Source organism: Apus apus, chromosome 1 (genome assembly GCF_020740795.1).
Source record: "Apus apus isolate bApuApu2 chromosome 1, bApuApu2.pri.cur, whole genome shotgun sequence".
NCBI lineage: Eukaryota > Metazoa > Chordata > Aves > Apodiformes > Apodidae > Apus > Apus apus.
In genome coordinates, this window is record NC_067282.1 from 29,437,615 (window position 1) to 29,459,018 (window position 21,404).

The window sequence follows — 21,404 nt, forward strand, 5'->3', positions numbered from 1 at the left end:
ATGGCTTTAAAATTATTTGCCCCAAAATCAGAGCAAAACACAGATTCTTCTGCTGCCAAAGAGGCCACAGAGAAAGTGAAAATTGAGAACAATTTTACATTGGCCTGGGATGAAGGGAGAGGAGTTTTAGGAGTTTTTTTGTAATGACCTTTATTGGTCTGATGGTAAAGCTGCCACAAGCAATTACACCACTATATCCGGGAAAGGTGGGTAGGTCTAATGGCCCTATTTCACCTATGTATGAATAATGAAGCTAAAATATTTGCTCCAAGCCCATAGAAGGAATCTGAGCAGGAAAACAACTCTATTGTATCTATGGTACACCCCAAGAAAGTCTGGAGTGTGCACCTACAGCTACAGTACAGAGCAGCATTGCTCCTGTCCTAAAAAGCAGATATAACCATATTACCTCAGTGCTGCCCTATTAGTCTGATCCCCAATGCAGGGCAGAGCTTACCAGATTGGATTTGGTGCTTCACACTGTCCCAAGGCCAGTTCTAGTTAACGGGCCCCTCTCTTATGGTCCCCTGTGTGGTGCAGATGTGCTCCAGCAGAACTTCCTGCTACCACCCTCCTCTGGACCCACAGTGACAGTCCAGCCTCTCCACCGCCTGCATTCCTGCTGAGCAAGCTTCTACTGCTTTGAGCTTACACCTTGAAAGAGTCCATTTATGAGAATAACTGGCTTCCCAGAGATAATGGGTCAGTGACTGTCCTCATTTTAACACTCTCAATCTATCCATTGCATTTCTTAATAGAGTTGTTAGAGTTACAGTCTCTCTGCTGAGACAATCAGAGAAAGATGAAACTCCTCATAACCTCTTTAATCAAGTTCTGGTGCAGTATCAGTAAGGTCCAGCAGATCCCTATGAACCTTTCCACTTCCATTGTTCTTCCCATTTGCCTTCTGGGTATGGGCTTGAGAGAAAGATTTCTCGTCTCTCCACAGAGCTAGGCTGGAATTAGACTGCCAATACTTGCATGTGCCCTGGCAATGTAATTTAGCAGGTCATCAGTCTATAATGAAGGCTTAGATTCTGGTGTTTTAATTTGTTTGAGGTGGCTGAGTGTCTCCTTTCTTTATTGCATGATTTTTCTGTAATTGTTCCAACTTACACATAGATCACATAGATGTTAGATCTGCTATTTAAACACCACATAGTGCTCTTCACTCAAAAGCGTGTGGCTGTTATCAAACTTAAAAGAACATGGAAATGTGAGACACTTTCACAGCAGTAACAGTCTAAGTTACCCTTTTAAACTTCCCTCATTCTGCAACCTGAAGGACCAAATGCACAATCATGTGCCACTCACAGCTCTGAGATCCTGCTACAGCGAGGCAGACCTTAGCAAGGGAGAGTGAAGCAGGAGGGTAAACACTTGACCTCTCTCATCTTAGCTCCTATTATTTATGCTCAGATAACCACTAGCTTGAAGCTGAAAATATGTCAGTGTAGTAACTTTTCTAAAAGTAACCCCTATCAGGCTTGAAGGCCTTCTCTTTTGAAAGCACTTAATCTCAAAAATGGTTTTCGACTGTGCTCTGCTCATGGATCTTTATGGCATGTAGATGATGCCTTTAAGCCACAGGAACAATGCTAATCTTCTCTTGAACTTGCAGGGACTCCTGAATCTTCTATTCCTCCAGTCCTATTTAAAATGTATTAATTTAGAGAAATAGTCTTTTCCCTGAGTGGAGGTTATTGCTTGGTTTCTGTTAATAATTTATTGCTCTATCTCCTGTTTTTTAAAAGATATTATGAATGATATGGCTCTGTGTCTATAAAATTTCCTTAAATAGATAATTTCCTTCAAGTGCCATTTCACTCTTTAGATTTCCTTGTGTGCTGCTGCACACCAAACCAACCCAGGAAGGCAGTAAGCCAAGCAGGGTCCTGGTGAACATTTGTTCTGTTTTCAGCATTCTGTAAATTGTTTATCAAGGGCTGTGGCCCAGCCTATGTGGTATTACGTAAAATGACATTAAAAAGCAGTCAGAATGAACTACACATTAAACTCTTAGAGTACTTTAGAATTTGTCTGTTGCAGGGAGAAGGATTTGAAGTGATGTTTTTTGATTGGTTGCAGTCAAACTGGACATGCACCAAATGCATAATTTTAGACAGAGCTGATTGCTGTGCAGGTCCACAGAAGTGTCTGATGTGACTCATGCTTAGACCCTATTTTCAGTTCTTTCTTATGTTGGTAGCAATTATCTGTCTGAAGCAAAGTTTTTCCTGACATGTCTACTCAGGTAGAATTACAATTAACTCTGATACAAGGGAACAGTTTGTTTCAAAATCTCATAAGAACCATGTTACAGAAATTGCACACGAGATGCAAAGAGAACTTTGTGTGAGATAGAGGAGGAAGATCTCGGGGTTCAAGAGCTTTGAGGATAATGTAGTCTCCCAAAATTAGACTCGTTATTCAATATTGAAACAGCTTTTGTGTGTGACAGGACAGAATCTTCCTTTTAAATGTATCGGTTGCCAGTCACGTGCAGTTCTAGCTGTCAGGAGCTGTCCTCTATTTCAGTTTAAAAAAACCCAAACAAACCAAAACAGATCCTTTTTAGATTGTTGGAACTTAAAAAATAAAAAAAACCAAGGTGAATAACTTACTGGGTTTCCGCTGACATGGAAGTGACATCAGTCACTTATTGGTGCCAGATGTTATCTTTAGCCACATGTTTTTGGCATGCTAGTCATTGCAGAGGGCTTCATGGCTCCTCTGGGGAACCGGAGCTGTAGCACACAGTGCAGACTGGCTCAAAACAATTTTCTGCCATACTCAGGCTCATATTTAGGTAAAAGGTTGAGCCCAGATAGGTGTGAAGCAAGTAGAAGTTTGAGTGCCAGAGTCCCAAGTAGGTCAATGAATGAGATGGGGACTTCCTCTCTTTGCAGAGCTGGTCTTGCTGTGACCAACCTAAGGTGTCCTCCTTATATGTGCTGCTAATATTTTTCTCTGCCTGGGTTTGTCTGCTGAGTCTTTAAATAGTAAGAGAATCATAGAATCATACTATCATAGAATCATTAAGGTTGGAAGGGACCTTAGAGATCATCAAGTTCCAACCCCCCTGCCCTGAGCAGGGGGAAGAGTAGCAACATAATGCCTGAATGTTAAATAGTACTGTGCTAGTCAGGCAAAACCAGCTCTCAGTTGTAGTGCTTTCAGAGAGAAGCAAAAATCACTTTCAGAGAGAAGCTACATATAAGCCAGGTGAAAATGAGAGGGATTTAATAGAGGGGCTGTAAGAATCAACTGCTAGCCCATGAAGCATACAGTAAGTATCCTTTGTTCCCTGCTCCCACAAATAACCCTAATATTTTAGCATTAAGAAAAATGAGTTAATCTGATAGCTACAGAAGATTTAAATAATTTAATGTAGTTTGGAAGTAGTAAAAAAAGAAAAGAAAAGAAAAGAAAAGAAAAGAGAAGAAAAGAAAAGAAAAGAAAAGAAAAGAAAAGAAAAGAAAAGAAAAGAAAAGAAAAGAAAAGAAAAGAAAAGAAAAGAAAAGAAAAGAAAAGAAAAGAAAAGAAAAGAAAGAAAAGAAAAGAAAAGAAAAGAAAAGAAAAGAAAAGAAAAGAAAAGAAAAGAAAAGAAAAGAAAGAAAAGAAAAGAAAAGAAAAGAAAAGAAAAGAAAAGAAAAGAAAAGAAAAGAAAAGAAAAGAAAAGAAAAGAAAAGAAAAGAAAAAAGCTATGCAGTGCTCCAGAGTAGAGGCTGTGCATGCTACAGCATCCAGGGAATGTTAAGAAGTGAATGTACTCCTTATTTGCAGTTGGTCAGGCACGACAAATGATCATCAGATCACAGAATAGTTTCAGTTGGAAGGGACCTTAAAGATCATCTAGGTCCAGCCCCCTGCATGAGGAGGGACACCTTCCCCTAAATCAGGTTGTCCACAGCCTCATCCAACCTGGCCTTCAACACTTCCAAAGATGGGGCATCCACAGCTTCTCTGGACAACTTCTTCCATTGTCTCACCACCCTCACAGTGAAGAACTTCTTCCTAATGCCTAATCTAAATCTTCCCTCTCCACTTCAAAACCATTACACCTTGTTCTATCAGTACATGCCTTTGTGAAAAGTACCTCCTCAACATTCCCCTAGGCCCCCTTCTGGTACTGGAAGGCTGCTATAAGGTCTCCCTTCTCTTCTTCAGGCTGGACAACCCCAACTCTCTCAGCCTGTCTTCATAGGAGAGGTGCTCCAGCCCTCTGATCATTCTTGTGGCCCTCCTCTACGCTTGCCCGAACAGCTCCATGTCTTTCTTGTGCTGGGGGCTGCACAACTTCTCTGGGCAACTAGTGACTCTGTTTCACCACCCTCAAAGTGAATATTTTTTTCCCAATGCTTACCCTAAATCCACCCTCTTCTCTCTGAAAGGATACACAAAGGAGACATATATATATATAAATATATATATATATATATATATAAAAGTCTTTCAACCATTCCAAGAGCATTGGGCTGTTTACTGTGTTTGCACGAGTTGCCTCTGGTCAGAGGCTCACAGCTCATGCTGACGCTTTACCAGTTCTCCAATGCAGATTCTTCTTAAACAGAAAGCAAAGCAAACACACAAACCAACCTTTCAGAAAGAAAATCACTCATGACAGAAAGAAAAAAAAAGGTCCTGAATCCAGACACTCTTCAGTATGTAGGTGAAGCTGATGGCTGTGACTATATAATGGGTTTCCTCTCTGTGTTACAGGTGGGACATTTCCAAGGAGGAGGGTCCCAGGAGATTATGGGCTTGTAGACATGAGGATAGTACAAAACATTGCTTCAGTCTCTCTGTACTTGGTCTTGATTTTCCCTCATCCAAGCTATTTTTAAGGCCCCCCAAAAAGGAGAGGCCATTAGATGATATTAGACTATTCCCTCATTGCTTTGCTCACTATCTAGGTCTAGTTTCTGCCACAGCTGTGTTGGTTCATTATTTTTCAGTGTACTGCTCCTCTTGTTTACCAGACATAATTTCAGTATGTTTCCTTGTGCCCTGCATGTGCCAATTTGTCTTACCTGAGCTCCCCTCAGAACAGCAGGAGAAGCTGTGGCACAGCTCAGCAGTGGTTGTCTGCTCAAGTATTTACCCATCTTCCCAGCAAGATTTTGAAGTTGTTCCTAAATTCTCAACTGCAAGAGAGGTGTTATTGTCAGCATCCCACCTAGCAAACAGAAGGCCAGTTTGGTTATGTCTGCAGGGTGGTTGCTGGAGGGTGTCTGACTATAGATACACTCTGTAAAGGTAAATGCCTCAGGCAGCAGGTGTCCTTGCAGCCAAATTCTTTTATGCTAGTGGCAGTCACTGGTACCATGGGATGCTTTCTGCAGGGCTGAGCCATTATTTCCTTGGCACTGAAGATGCTGCTAGCAAGGAAGGGGTGTATTTGATCAAGTCTAAGCTCTTCCCCTTCAGCCCACGCACTTTGGCAAGCTCTATGCATCAGCAAAGAGGGAAATCGACTCTGATACTGTGAAAGACAGGAAAAATAATCAATGCCATGTAATTATTAGCAGTCCCAGCCCAATAGCCAGCATCTCGCACTGCATCAAAATCAAAATCATGGAGTCCAATATTAGAACATCAGTGTTAGCTGAATATTGCACCTTTGAATATATGTTGTCTTCAGTTTCCTCTGTTATTATTTCCTCCACTGTTTTTTTTTTGTAAGGAGACAACAAGGAGCATGTCCAGTTTGCCCTACTTTTCAGCAGTTTTAATCAGCAGCACTGCACTTCTGGCAATGGCCTTACAAAAGCAGGAGCAGACATTAGACAGGAAGGGCCTCCTGAGCCCCAGAGCCACTCCCTCTTGCTGTAATCATAACATATCAACTCGTTTAGCTCCGTCTTAGCTCTCATTAGGTTTTGTGCCCCTGCTTTGACCAAAATGTGGTTCCATAGCCTCTCTCTCTCTTCCAATGGCAAGAGGCCTTTCATTTCCATGCTAAATATGTGCACAGTCACTCATTTTAATGTATTACTTAACACACTTGCTCTTTGCAACCAATGTCTTCTGTTTTTTCTCCACTGGGTTTAACCTACTTCATAGAATCACAGAATGGTTTGCTTAGGAAGGGACCTGAAAGGTCATCTACTTCCAGCTCACCTGCCATGGGCAGGGATACCTCCCACTAGACCAGGTTTCTCAAAGCCCCTTCCAACCTGGCTTTGAACACTTCCAGGCGTGGAGCATCCACAACTTCTCTGTGCAACTTGTTCCAGTGTCTCACCACCCTCATAGTAAAAAATTTCTTCCTAATGTCTAACCTACATCTACCCTCTTCTCTCTGAAAGGATACAGAAATCAAGTTGTTTTCCTTTCCCCCAAAATAAAGTGCCTATTGCTTTGGCCATCTGAACAGAGCTGCTCTGCCTCTGTTTAAATATAAATTCAAATATTTGAATATTGATGACCAGATTTTTAACCAGTTATCGAGTCTTTTGTATAGTAGTCCTAGCAACTTTTGCATCCTTCTCCATTAATAAGTAGTTAGCTCCAAGTAGCCTTCAAAATATTTGCAATGTAACTATATATTTTCATTATCAGGTGATTTAATTAGTTTCCTTAATTTCTAATAATGCTCTGTCTTCAGAAAAGAACTTGCAAGCCTACTTTCACATTTGCTTCTATTTAATATAAATTCAGCTTCTTAGTATTCGGGATTTTATTTTTAATGTTAAATCTTTTTAAATGGTGTTGGCAATTACAAGTCCAATAAAAATAGCATATAATCTGTTGGGTTTTTTTTGACTATTTGGCAGAGAAATCTGCCATCCATCCCACCTAGAAATAACTTAGCCTGCTAATGCACATTTTTTCTACATTCTTTGTCTAGGACATCAAAGTGTCCCTTAATGATGTGATTATTAGTAAAGCTCTCTTCCTAGTAACATTACCTAAATATCTATTGCAGCCAGACCTCATAATGAAGTTATATAATGGTTTCTCAGCCCAGTAAAACCACTTTTTCCTTTTTTGTCTCAGTGAGATTGAGACAAATACTCTTTTGCCCATATCATTGTCTCTACCTTTACACTTTCACACTTAGTTCCTTTGTTGATGCACCCCACTGCCTTTGTCTTAATCTCTGTCTTTCTTCAGACTGCTTTTCCTCCAGATGTCTCCTCTGAATGTGGCTGCTGTTTTACCTCATGCTGTCGTCCCTTGTGGTGTCTGATTTCACATCCTGTTCCAACAGTTTGACCTTGCCCAGTCTGTTTATCAGCCTCCTGTGTTACTGCGTGCTGGGGAAGCAGTTTCTTGCCAGCCATCATCAGTAACCCAGCTAGGAGAGAAGCAGTCCCATGGAAGTGATACCAGTTACTTGACTTTGGTTCCTATCACTGTGAGTTTCTTTCCTCATGCTCCATCAGACGTTGCCATATTTTTGGTTACCTCGTTAGTTATTCTGGAGAACTAGAATCATGCCTAGTTTCCCCCTTCACTTTTTCTAGTCTTAAGTCCTTTTTATGAGCCACACCAACCCTGTTTTGGGAGAATTCAGGATTCCATTCGGCAAGCTACATCGCCTTTCCCATGACTGCTTCCCTGCAGCTGGTTTCCCCATAATATCCTCAGATACACTTTTCACAGTCCTTGCTTTGCAAAAAAAGCATGAAACCTGATAGACAGAACCTGAAGGTGTCCCACTTTGCAGGTAGTCCCACTTTCCAGTAGTTCCCAGTCACAGGACAAGAGGCAACAGGCACAAGCTGGAACATAGGAAGCTCCATTTAAAGATGAGAAAAACTTCTTTACTGGGAGGGTGACAGAGCACTGGAACAGACTGCCCAGGGAAGCTGTGGAGTCCCCTTCTCTGTAGATATTCAAAAGCCACCTGGATGTAGCCCTGTGTAATGTGCTCTAGGGGATCCTGCTTTAGCAGGACAGATAGGATTCAAGTATGTAAGTATTAACAAAAAATGCTGTGATTGCCCTGAATGTATCCTGATAAACTATAGCAAAGTCCTTTTGTGCAACAGAGACACATCCGTGGGAGTTAATTTTTCCAGAAATGTCTTTTATCCACATTATTTGTTTTAGCCCTCGATCTACTAATATTCAACACAAATTTAGATTCTCTTTGTCCTGTAGAAAATTATTGCTTATAAAATGTCAGTAATTTATATCAAGGATATGTCTTCACTGAGAAGCCAGCACACGTGAAATTTTAGTTGTGCTGCTTTGTTCACTTCAGTGCCACATAAATCTGTCCTGGCTCTGCTCACAAGCTGTGCCAATCCAATACTGGTATTGTGGGAAAACCTGTTTGGAAGTGCCATTACTCTTCCAGTTCAGTAAACTAAGCCAACAACAGGAAGGAATACACTGTTGTGGCAGTGAATGAAAGTCATGTTCCAGGGAAAAAGGATGCTGATGGCGTTTTGCACTGATGTAGAAACACATAGTGTTGTGGAAGTGTAGGCAGTAAAGACAATCAACAAAATCCCCCTGAGCTGGTCAGTTATTATTTTGCAAGGCAGCCTTGAGCCCAGACTGGCATTACCACACAGTAAATTGAGAATAATCATCAGTATTTCAACAGAGATGCTATGAGACAAACACTGCTGATCTGTCAAGTGCCGTGCTGCTTTCTTTGGTCATCCTGAACATAGTCTTTAGTATTCTATTTATTTCCCATGCTGAGGCTTCTCTTCTGGGAGTTCTTTTGTTGTCATATGCATAGAAACTTCAAAGTTTCTGATTTCTGGGATCTTCCCAAATGAGGAGTCTTACTCAACTCCTACCAAAAGCCTGGTGCAGGCAAGGTCAGGACTGGGGATGCAGTTCCTGTTCAAATGTGGCACAAGGATGGCAGAAACACAGCACAGCAATGAGAAGGAATTGATCTTTCAATGCTAAAACAACCTAGGCAACTTCCAGTGCTGAAAGGATGATTTGAGAAGGCAAGAAAATAAGGCCTTTCTATGAATCTGCAGGACAGGGTGGCAGAAGTAACAGTTTTTGAGTTAATTTGAGAGGTAGACATCTGTCAGTCCAGGCCAAATCCAAAGAAAATCTTGAATCCTCAACTGGTTTTGCTGTAGCCACCCTATCTGGGATTTCTCTCCTGTGTGCATGTCATAGGAAGCCAGTCTTTGAGCAAGAACCCAGACTAACCCTGCAGTAAAGACCCAGAGAAGTAGATTTGAGAACACTTGGGAGAAACTAGTTGCAGGGAAGCAGTCATAGAAAGAGGATGCAACTTGCCGAATTAAATCCTGAGTTCCTACAAAACGGGGTTGCCATGGCTCATTGTTCCCTATTTTAGACATGATTACCCACTGTAGCTGGATGAGAGGTGTTACTTAGGTGCACCAGTAACATTGTTTGTTTGGGAAGTCATTGGAGGTGCACTCTGGACTGGTGTGACAACAGGAGAGGGGCACGTGGGTTGTTTGCAGCTCTCTTACTTGCTCAGTTCACCAAACACAGCTGAACTTAAAGGAGCAGGTAGCAGCAGCAGAGGCCATGGAACAAGGTCCACATAGACTCTTAAAGAGGTTTTGTCCTACAAGTTCTCTGTAAAAGAATATACATCCACCAGCCCTGAGATTCAGGCCAGAATTCCTGTGGAGGACTTACACTCAATTTTTGAAAGAATATGTGTCTTAAATGCTGCTCAAGGTACAGTGCACAAGTCATCAAAGCTGCTGACATTGACGTAACAGTATTACAGTTGGTTGGAAACTTCAGTAGCTTCAGACAAGCTACTTCTCCTTTCACTGTGCTGGGCCAGGAGGATGTAGTCAGGCCACCTTGAACTATCCAGGTCAGGTGAGTGAAGAGCAGTCAATGATTTTCTGTTGGTGATAAACTCAGGTTACTATGGTGCTGCTTGGTTCCCTATACTTACCAGATTGCATTATATTTTTCTACCATCACAAAGGTCTTTATTCTCTAGTGAAGTAGGGAAAAAAAATTAGTTTTTGCTTAATTTAAAATTATCTATTATTCAGGTCTTTCTTCATGAGTGGAAATACTATCATTAACTTAATGACCTTAATGATCTAATTTACCTTAACTTCAGGTGCTTAAAATTTAAATAGGATTTTGAAATAGTCCCATAGATATCCTTTGTCTTTGATGCAGAGAAGGGGCATGTCTGGATGTGGTTTGTTTTACTGCTGGAGATACTGGTCACCTGATGAAACTGATACAGACAGCTATTTTCTGGGGAATGGTGGGATCCATACCTGTTAGAAACTTACTAACCATCTTTTAAGGGCAAGTTAATTATTAAACTCCTATTAAGGGGAGTAACTACCAACCTTGCACAAGCTTGCTCCAAGACATACAAACCTGCTACAGTAACATGTAACAATAGGTTAAAAGTTTCCATAGTTTTGTTGTACTTTTTGTTTTTTTCGTTGGTTGATTTTGTAGTTCTGTTTTCTTTATTAATATATATATACCAATGTTTAACTCTATTGCAGGGCACTTATGAATTTGTGCCTCTCTAGGGTAGCCTTTGGTGGGGATTTCAATACTTACATCCCAAGCTTGCAGAGATAGACATGTGGCATCTCCTCAGGCCAAACATGAATACTGGAGTCTAGGAGAACATTACAAGGTGAAAGTGATTTTTTTGGTGTTCCAATGTGTAACAACCAACTGTTTGTGTCTTCTTAATTACCTTGATAATTAGTAAAGCATACTATTTTTGTTTTGTGCAATATTATTCTCTTAAAACTCTGTGTATTATATGTGTGTGTGTGTGTGTACAAGTACAAAGATCTATTAAAAAAAACCCTGCAGAGATCACCACCAGCTAAAAGACATTAAAGTCACCAGTGTGGTGAGATGAGTCACTCTGACATGTACCTTTTTTCTTCACCAGCTGTGAAGGGAGCCAAGAGTGATCAGCTCATAATTGAATTCAACTTTAAGGTGACCAAAAGGTGGCAAAAGAATTACACCTTAAACTTCACTGAAATACAAGGCAGCAGTTTAAATGTATTGATTTTCCAATTAGTACCATACTTTCTCTATAGTGGTTCCTATATCCAAATATGTGGTGATGATGTCTTTTATTCTCCACCTTCAGTGTCTCCTTGATTATGAGAGTTTCTGCAGTTAAGTCTCATGCATGTCTGCAGAAGATGCCCAACCTTTCCTTGCCATGTGAGGAGTGCACTGACTTGCTGCTTCAGTTTGTTAGTTCAACCTTTGGGCCATTTACAAAAAAATGGTTAAATCCTGATTCCTTCCACTTATGTCAACCTGTCATTAACTTTCCTTTCCAATTGGTTTAAGGAGTGAAGAAGGTTTTATTTACTACTCTTGTTTCACTGTTAAGTGGGAATATTTCCAAGCATCTTAGAGTCTGTCAATCAGTTACATTTCAAAATTAACAGGATGTTGGTTGGGAACAAGGTGTTCCCTGGAGCTGTGAAGGTGAGAGTCCTAACACAGGTATGTGACTAAACTATGTGACAGTACATAAGCTACATCCTAAACTCACTACCTTTGCGTGCACCTCCAAAATGCTATGGTACATGTAGGTATCTTCAGTTTTACTTAGCACTTAGACTTGAATCTCAGTTTACAGCAATTAGTTGACAGGACTCAAGCTTTTCCCAGCAGGCCAGGAAAAGTCTGGTGTCCTGCTGCAAAGCAGTCCCTTGGGTTCCTTATCCAGTCTTTGCACTGGCAGCACAACTTCATCTTTTCATGCTCTTTCAGTGACTCAGAGGTTTGACAATCTGTACAGTTTTCCTGTTGACACCACGATCCCTGCAAAAAGAAGATTTTGGTGTAGCGAGTCCTTGCTTAAGAGCAAGAACAAGTAGTCACTGCCCTGGGTATATCCTATGGCTGATGTGTTGGATTATTTTGATGGGCCTGGTTCTCAGAAATGCAGCAGAACTAATACATTACATAACTAGCACCCAAAATTGGCTGGGATTCATTCATGGTTACTTGTGAGCAGTAATACCCAGCCAGACATTGCTCTGAGGAGATGTGTGCACTAGTACTTCCAATTAGGAAGTCACCACAAAATGTACATTTCTGAAACACTCAGCTCTGCAGCAAGTGGAGTTGGCATTGCTTGCTGGCATTGTACACAAAGATGTTTGGAAAAGAGCTAATTGCATTGTGCTTTGACTATGTGAACTGATGAGGTTCATTAATGAATGTGCCTAGGCTTATTGCTTCACTAATGTTAGTATTTGCTATTAATGACACTGTTTACAACTGTTTGTGCAATACAGTCCTGTTTTTCACAGTGTATGCTCAACTGTTCCTTTGTTTCAGTGAGGCTTGAGTAGATCCTTAGATGTAAATTGTTCCAAAAGTGTGGGACCTCACTGTGAACAAAATGAATATGGAAGGACACTTGAGGGCATTCAAACCATCCTGAAACAAAACACTGGGAAGGTGACTCTTTGCTGGAGTAATGCAAGACTTTGTCATAAGGAAGATTTTAATTACAATCCCACACTCAGTGTTTTGACAGATTGCAGACACCAATGTTGTGTGTGCTTATTATCTGTGAAATTCAGCAATTCTTCCCTACATTCACATGGCTGAAAGCCACCAGGACCTTGATTTCCTGCAGGCTGAGGCAGGCAGGCAGACCTCAAAGTGGAGAAAGCAGAGCCCTTATGAGTCAAAGCTTCATGGGAAAACATGTTCTTGACAGTTTTTGTCTCCACAAAAGGGGTTAGCATAACTAACCAAGAAACTGGTGTAGAGAGCTGAGATCGATGTTAAATTCCCTTGATGTTTGCAGAACAAATTGATGAGCAGGCAAATGAGGAAGATGAACTGCAGTGTTCAAGTCTAGTGAAAACACTGGGTAGTTTCCAATGCAGTTTTCAAACTATCCAAGATAAAGAAACAGTTGATGCAATCATTTTGTCCTCATAAGTTCAGCCTGAAACTCAGACAATTATGTGATATTGTCTTTGTCTCTTTTTCTGCAGCCTGCTGATTTTGAACTCTTCTTGAAAGTTCTTTATTTGGGGTTGATCTCTACTAGCATTTGCCTTCCTGAATATTAGGTTGTGATACTGGGTGAAAAAAAATCTAAATTGTTGCTTGTCTGCACCTGCAATGCTGTTAGCTCAGTACAGTGTGCAGGGGTTCATGTACCAGCAGGTTTGATATATAAGAAGCATTTGTCCATATAGCTTTCTGCATTTCATAAGGCTATGGATTTCTTTGCTACACACAGAGGCTGTTGTGCTGGATCAGATCTGTGGTGATTCATTGGCTTAATGCTTCTAGAACCAGAAGCAACATTCACGTGAGAATTTCAATTCAAACCAAGAAGACATGTAAGATAGACACTTTTAACAGAGAGGGTGATTCACCATTGGAAAAAACCTAGACTTGGTCATAGCAAATTTTTCATCCGTGTTTGCAAATTAGTGCTGGAGGTCTTTCTGGAAGAAAAAACAAGTAGCCAAAACCAAGTTACTGTGTTCAATAGAAGGATCACTGAATGAAATTAGCTAGCATATGATAGAAGAATGAGCTACATGACGAGACAGTCTTTTCAGTCTATTTGTGTTACATGCAGAATAATAAAGTCCCTAGGAACAGAAAAGACTGGCTTTCTCAGGAGGACAAGGACTACCTCTGACTCCTCTTCCTCCCCCAGCCAGCAGAAGCTGAGAAGGTTTAATGCTGCTGGCGTGGTGCCTGCCTTTGACAGAGACCATTGGCATGGCACTGATAGATTCAGTGCTGAAGCTGTGTGTTCTCGCTGCAGGGCTGGCTTTAGAAAATCTGAGTCGTTCTGCAAAATCAGCATGTGTTTTGCTTGGGAGAGAAATGGTGTGGTGGATTGTGTGTGTGAGGAGGAAAGCAGCAAGGAAGATCAAATTAATTTTCTGTTCCTAGCAACTGGGATATGTAGTCACCTGGGGTTTTTTTGTGGTTTTGAAATGTTCAATAAATTTGAAATAAATTGTGAATATGCTTTAGTCCATAGTTGGTTGTCAGGGATACAAGTAGCACACATTTGGTTTCACTGGCACAGATTGTTTATGTCTCTGAATTTGTTATTCATGCAGGCCAGATCCTAGTAGGTGTTTTAGTGTACAATCTCTTTTTTAAGGATCGTTGTGATCTCCTGTTGTTTTCTACCCTAGAAAAGGTCATATTTAATCTATGGCAGTAAAATAAATTCATGTGTTAATCAGGGCCTGGATCAGGCCTCATTGAGCTGCAGAGGAGCAGCACCTACAAGGTGATGATCCATCACGCCCTTATTTTTTTGCTGGGATGGTATAGACACTTTCATTTTGGTATAATTTTTCTTTCACATTCACTGGTCTTTCCTCTAATTTACCCAGTAAGGTTTACACTTCTGGATGGCCTCCAGTAGACACCAAACTGAAATGAGAAATCCCACAGTCCTCCATGTGCTTTAGAGTTCACGTCTCTTATAATTAGCAGATTTATGGGAACTCAGAGAAAGTTCAGGTGTTCACAGCAGCTAGAAGCACACACAGTGGCAAAAGTAATAGCTCCTATCTCAATTATTTACAGGCTTTGGCCAAAGTGGTAAAAGCTAGCTGCCAAATCTTCAGTTGCAAAATCAGCCCCTAAAATTACGCGACTGAAAGTGTTGTGTTTTTCAAAGTCGCTGATTATTCTTCCACTAGGATTCAGAGCGGCTGAAAGTGGGGTGTTGTGTTGTCTAACTTTGCTGTGCCAGATCCTAGGAGTGAAACCCAGCAGTGTGTGTTCACTGGTTATGTTCTGCTCCTGGAGAGGCTGGCGGCACGTTGATGCTACATTGCTTTGTGGCCCTGTTTTAGATAATGCCAGTGAGTCCTCTTCATGACAGTGGTGGGACCTTGCTTCTGGGAATGATCCATTCCAAGCATCCCTCCAAGAATGCAGCAGGTATGAAGTACAATCCTTCCAAGTATCTCCAACAGTTCTACCCCTCAGCACCCGCAGCTTCCTTTGTGCCACACATACTTTTGGCTTCATGCTATAGCAGCACCACTCAGCTGGGCTGCACTTTCAGCATTTCAGATACTTTACTTTGCCAGAACACACACAAAGAAGAACAATTTTGTCTGAGTGTCACTGTGGGGGGGGGGGGGGGGGTCATGAAGAACAGCTGAGTGTTGTGTTGGGTGGTTGTGGTCATTCTGCTCTACAGAGGGAGCGAAGACCTTTCTCTGGTCCTTCTTAATGAGCTTTATAGACATAGACTAAGATGTGTCAGGAGAAGAGCTAAAATAGCAGCACGTTGAGCAGAAGTTTCCCCATTGCAGAATGCCTGGGATGGAGTTAGAGGACATCTTAGTAAATGCTGAGACAGGATCTGGCTTGAACATAGACATCTGAACTAAAGCTTCCAGGAAGCACCTCAGCCAAACTGGTGGCCACAGGTCTGACAGGTGGCAATATCCTTCTTTATAAGATGTTGTGATGCTCATGTTCTTCCCTCAAGATGATAAGAAAGCTAGTGCTGCTTCGTTTGACTACCACTACCTTCTGGCTTTTGATAGAGGGAAAGCTGCTATTTCATTTTACAAGAAACCTGATGCTGGCTGTCTGGCAGGTTTTGACAGTGATGACCTTGTGGGATATGTACCATATGAGGGGGTCTTGATCTGGCTCAGTTCCTGTGCTGTGTAAGCCCGGATTCACTCCAAAAGTGCATTAGAGGTGTAGGTGCTATGAACTTCATTAAAAAGAAAAGACGGTTGTAAGTTAGATGGCAGATGACCTTTGGTCTGGCAGTGGGGTACTCCATCTGTACTTTGAGGACGCAAGTCCTTTTGGGTCCTGGCCCTAAGGAGAAACTGGTCTGTACTGATTTTCTGTAGTAAGAAAAGTGACCTATGGGCTTATCTTTCCATGGGTTGTCCTGAGCACGTCTCAAACTACTTGCCTGCACTGAAAAATTAGTCTTTTAGTAATTGGTCATTTTGAGTGAAGAGCAAGTCTGTTCAGCACTGAGGGTGTGAAAATGTGAGCGATCAGACCAAAATCTAGCTAGCTTGACAGAATGACATATTCAGGATGAATTCTGAATATTTCTGTGCTCACAAAGAGGAAGACTACAACAAAAAGCCTTGCTGCTAAACCCTCTGTCTCATTGTTTTCCTGCAGGACTGAACAAGAGCATGTGGCAGTTCTCTCCCCTGCGTTTCTTGCACACCAGCATTGGTCTATGTATGTATGAGTTTTGAAGACAGTGGCTTTTATTGAATTACTGAGCTACTCTGTAAGACAATAACCTGACTTCATTGGAATTTCACATCCTGAGTTTGATGGTTGTGTTATCTCCAGCCTAATATTTTTCTTGAGACTGCCATGGCAACAAAGGGACAGTGAGGTTTTATTGCAAGTCCTGTCTGTGTGTTACCCTGATTAAGTGATTGTATGCCCCTGGTTATTAAATGTAACTGCCCTTATTAAACAGCTTCCAAATGGGCATGTGTAACCAGGTATTTACTCAGCATCATCATCTCCCCATTTTCCTCCTTCTGTTGAAAAATGTGAAATGAGAGTTTGTTTTAAATAACTGCAACTCTGGAATAACAGCTGACTCCACCACCTGTTTTTTTCATAGGGCTAATTCCACCCTTTTGGTGCCAAATTGTCCTTCTGTCCTATAAGGGTCAGCCAGTGGCTCCATCATCCCCAGCATGGTGAAAGCCCAGAGCAGCAGTCCATCCTCCATGTGCTCTGCAGTGTGGATGTCAATATCTTGCCTCCTGCGTGAAACTCCTCTTTGTCCCACTTGCTGTCACTGCTGTACTGAGCCACAGGAACTGCAGGAAATGAAACACAGTTTAAGTATTTCAGACTCGGGTCTGAAAGATGATGAATTAAAAACCAGAGAGAAACCACCACTGCGGCCAAGCAGTGCAGTATAGTTGCTTGTGAGATTTTGTCCTAACTCATATTTTGTCGATTTTTGTACTTTATTCTTAGAGACTTCACAGCCAGCTGCTTTATCCCCAGCATTTGTATTTTGTTTTTTCATAGCTTAATCTCTTATGACTTCTAACTTTTACCTCCTGAGTGTCTGGAGTAAAAGCTCTCCCTCTTTGATATCAGAACACAAGGTATTTGTGTTGACAATGGCTATGCAAAACACCGAGCTACAAAAGTGGTCCATCAGACTAGGACAGTCACTCAGGAGTTTCTCTGTGAGTTATTTAAAACTAATCACAACCTTCATTTCCTCTCCCAGGCAGCATTTTTCTAGGGTATGAGCTTTAAATCCTACTTCTTAATGATTTGTTATAACCGTGAGATGAGGATCTGGCTATTTTGACATTCAATTTATTTTAAGAATTCACATCACTAGTCAGGAAATATAGGTGCCGATCATGAGCTGGAAAATTCATCTTGCATGCTGATGCTCCTGAGAGATTGCTTTTCTTTGTTGTGTGCTTTGTTGTATTTGAAAAGCATCTTGAAAATTAGTACATTGAAAAATTTTCTATTTTCCTAAGGTAATTCAGATCCAGCAGAAGATGTAAAATACGTCAATAAGGCATGAAAATTGCACTGAATTAATTAATGCTAAAGCTACCTGTGATTCCCAAGGTATTGCTAGACAAACATTATTACATTAATGTGGACTGAATTTATTAAGAATGTTGTCATCATAGATTCCTCTTTTAAGAAAACAAGTACTTGCACAGACTGTGTTTGTTGTTACTTCTGCACACACAAAATCGAATATGTAACACTTGGAAAGTCACCTTGCCTTTTCAAATAAACCTCAGAAGTTTACCTGTAAGTAGTAGTTGTTTAGTTTGTGATAGATTTGCAATGCCCTAGGGCCCTTCCACAATATTTATGCAAAGCAGATAATCAGCCAAACAGGGATTTAGTTCTCTTAAACAATTACTTACAGTAATTTTGAGAAAAAATCTGTGTGTTTTTTTTGGTTTGGTTTGGTTTGGTTTGGTTTGCTTTCCAACAGATACTGGTTTTTAATAACCTTAATTTTCCTCTGTTTTCTTGAGCTTTTTGTATTTGGGACTAGAACTTCCTTCATATTTTGAATTCTCTTTTACCTTAATTCCATTAAAGGAATACTTATTGTGATGTTTGTTGATTATTTTTTTTTTCCTTTCACTAGCCTTAATTTTTGTCTGCTGTGTCCCAAAGTATCAAATGTATCAGAGTGGAGAAAAGGTGTGACTCAGAGCTGGGAAGATGAATGCCGTGTGGGGTGATGGCTTATTTGTGTTTCAGCCTGCCTTCTACTCTCACCCTGTCTTAGGGCCATAGGGGAACTCAATCTGCTCCTCTCATTTACATCATGGCATCCACTCAAGCATGTGTGTGTTGGAATGAATTCAGGAATCCATGTCCTGCAGAGTTGGGGAAGAAGCATAGCAGTCCAGCTTGCCACACTTAATCCTGGGGACTCTGGTGCTATGGGCCATGAATCGATGCCAATTTGTCCACAAATCCCAAATTAAATGAAAGTCACCCAGCCACCTTGGAGTGTACAAATTACAAGTGTGTTCACACTGTCACCACCACACAAGGTGACTTCACCCGGCAGTAAGTGATGTCCCTCACTGTTCCCTGAAGGATAATCAAGGCTTTAAAACAATAGCAGGGAGTTTGTGCAGTTGACCCATGATCAGCTCAGGGCTGGGAACTCCATTGAGGAAAATCTGAAAGTCCTTGAGCATTTCTGAATTTTTGTCCCACTTGACTTATGCTCTGCCTTCCCGGCTTCCACTGCCATCTGACGTAGCCCATGGTACTTGGTGCTTCATGTGCTCTGCTTGGCAGGATCATGTCCAAGGGGATCAGGGACATGATGGATGGAAATGACATGAAGCTCAAAGGGAAAGGAAGGGTAAATTGTGGCACAGTCAGGAAATTCAAGGCACAACACTGATTAAAGACATGGTACTGAAGTACTGATGAATTAAAACAGGGGAAAGAAACACCCAGCTCTGAAAACAACTGAGAGATAATAATCCCATGGGATTTTGTCTTTCCAGACAATAAGGCCAGCAGCAGCCCAGTTTGCTGTCTGTGGACAAGGCATGTCAGCAGAGAGAAAGCATGACAAGTGTGTTGTCGTGTTCCCCTCTGAACACAGCCACCAATGTGCTTCCTAAATCTCATCAGTGCAAAGCAGCGTGAGAGTATGGAAAGGTGGGAGAGTGGCATTCCCGGTCTCCTGACAATATGTGCTGTGAGTGAGCAACAGATGGAGCCTGCAGCATCACCAGCCTTTTCAGGCAGGCTTGCTCACATTGCAGGCTTGTTAGGTATTTGAAACTGTGGGAAAGGCTCTCACGACGAGGTTCCTAGCACCCATATGGAGCCTAAATCCTCTTAAATTGAAAGTAATGCTTGAGTGCCACTAACAGTTTCACCAGAGCAGTGAATATTTGTCCTCTCATGACATGTCCTGACACTGCATACATACAAGGCATTTTTGGGGAAAAGGACGGATGAAACATCTGAATACACAGAGCTACTTGCTGTGTTTTGATACACCACAGACACCAGGTTCCACCTGGAGCAGCGTCCCTGATGGTGACTGGAATCCATGCCATGGTGACAGGAATCCATGCCATGGTGCCAAATGAGAGCTGTGAGTTGGTTGTCCAACTAAAGTATACAATCCAGCAGCTAGTACCCATCATTCTTGCTGCAATTGTTTCTGCAGTGCAACCACAGTAATCTGGTGAGAGTACACGAGCTGAATCTGTCCAGAAAATTCCACTTGCTCCCAAATTACAGATGACAGGTGGGTGGAAGGCAGAGACACTAAGCTCCTTTGGGCTCTGCAGCAGAACTGCTTCTTTTACATATGAGGACCCCCTTTCCCAATAAAAATTAGCAGTAAGGCCTACGATTTGCACTGCCTTATTTTGAGCTTCAGGAAGAGATACTTTTGGCTAATGTGGCACACATAAATTTTATTTATTTATTTATCCATTTATTTATTTTTAGGTTTAAAGGTTTAGAACATTGCTTGATTTATTGGCTGGCTTAAAATTTATGCTTCCTTTATTTCCCAGATGGAACGTCATGTCTGATGGCTAGGGTGCTGTTTTAATGAGCTATCAGTTCTGAAAAAAAACAAATATACAGCATAATTAAAAATAAAAACATGATGAAGGGTGAGGAAATTATTCTGTGGAGGAAGAGGACAGCCTCTGATGCAATTATCTTTTCCCCCAGTACAATATATCAGAAAGCTGTTCCACAGGAAGATTAAGGAGACAGCTACTGCCCACAAGACATCTGCTGAAGTCAAAAGTAAACATAAAAATCAAGCACATTTGTGTTTTTACAGTTTAAATGAGTTGTGAGACAAATAACCAGAACACCTTCTGACTTGCAGAGGGCTACTTGGTTGATGCTGAATGGGACTGATGGGACTTGGCCATGCTGCTGCCAGTGGGGCCTCCTCACCAAAATGCTCAGGGGATCACCATCAGTGCATTTTTGTGCTGTGACTTTCACCAGGCCACGTGTTTCTACAGTTACTCTCTTGTCTGTTCTCCCTCTGAAAATGACTATTGTTGTGCCAAGCAAAACAGAAGGAACAAAGACTTTGAAGTGCCTGCTGACACCCAAATATTCTTGCAGGGAATGAAGTGTCAGCAGTGGGACAGGCAGCAGCAGCTCGTCATTCAGAGCAGTGACAATCGTTGCGTGCTTGTGGTTACCCTGGTGACTCGTGCTGGCCTGTGGAATTCATAGTCTTCAAAAATGTTTTGTAGACCAGCTCTGGTTCAGAACCATTTGTTATGTGCCATATTGGTCTTTTCACAACATGGATATTATTTGAGAAGGGCTCAGAGTTCTTCTTAGGGAGTAGACAAGAAGCTTGTCTTGGGAGAGGAAGAAGCAGGCTATAAGACCAGAGGCTTCACCTCCTTGCACTGAAATAAAATGGTGATAGGAAGGGAGAGGATTTGCACATGCAGTGCAGCCTGTTCACTCTGGAAGCCTCTCCAGTCCCTGGGGCTACTCTCCCCTATATTGGTCTGGTTCTCTAGGAAATAAGATCATGGAAAACAGAAGGCTAAGAAGGTGGCAGCATGAAAGTAACATCCCCTAAAGCCTCATTTTGGTCAATATGAGAGCAATTATTATTTGATAACCAAGTTCCTGTCCCCTTGCACCATCCTGTATGTGTACATGCTGTGTGTGTGTCAGCTCTTGCTCTGATACATCTGTATCTGAACCTGTCAGCCTGGCATCCCCCTATGGTCAGTAGAAGGGATAAGGTACCTCCAGAGGAATATGCTTCCTATTGAAGGAGAGATGTTGGAGACATGTAACAGGAGTACTGTTCACTGAAAGTTAAACTAGAGGAATTGCAGTCTTCATTTCTCAGTGATACACAAATGGGAAACATTTATTCCTTCTTTCTGCACCATGGGGTCAAAGAGCTCAGAGGTTGC

General features: G+C 41.6%; 1 long non-coding RNA gene across 1 annotated transcript; it reads left to right on the forward strand.

Moving 5' to 3' along the window:
• Positions 1–719: 719 nt before the first annotated feature.
• On the forward strand, positions 720–18,060 carry LOC127392003 (uncharacterized). Its single transcript, XR_007891158.1, has 3 exons — positions 720–14,880; positions 16,105–16,167; positions 16,568–18,060. It is a non-coding gene; the product is annotated as an uncharacterized LOC127392003 (long non-coding RNA).
• The last annotated feature ends 3,344 nt before the right edge of the window (positions 18,061–21,404 follow it).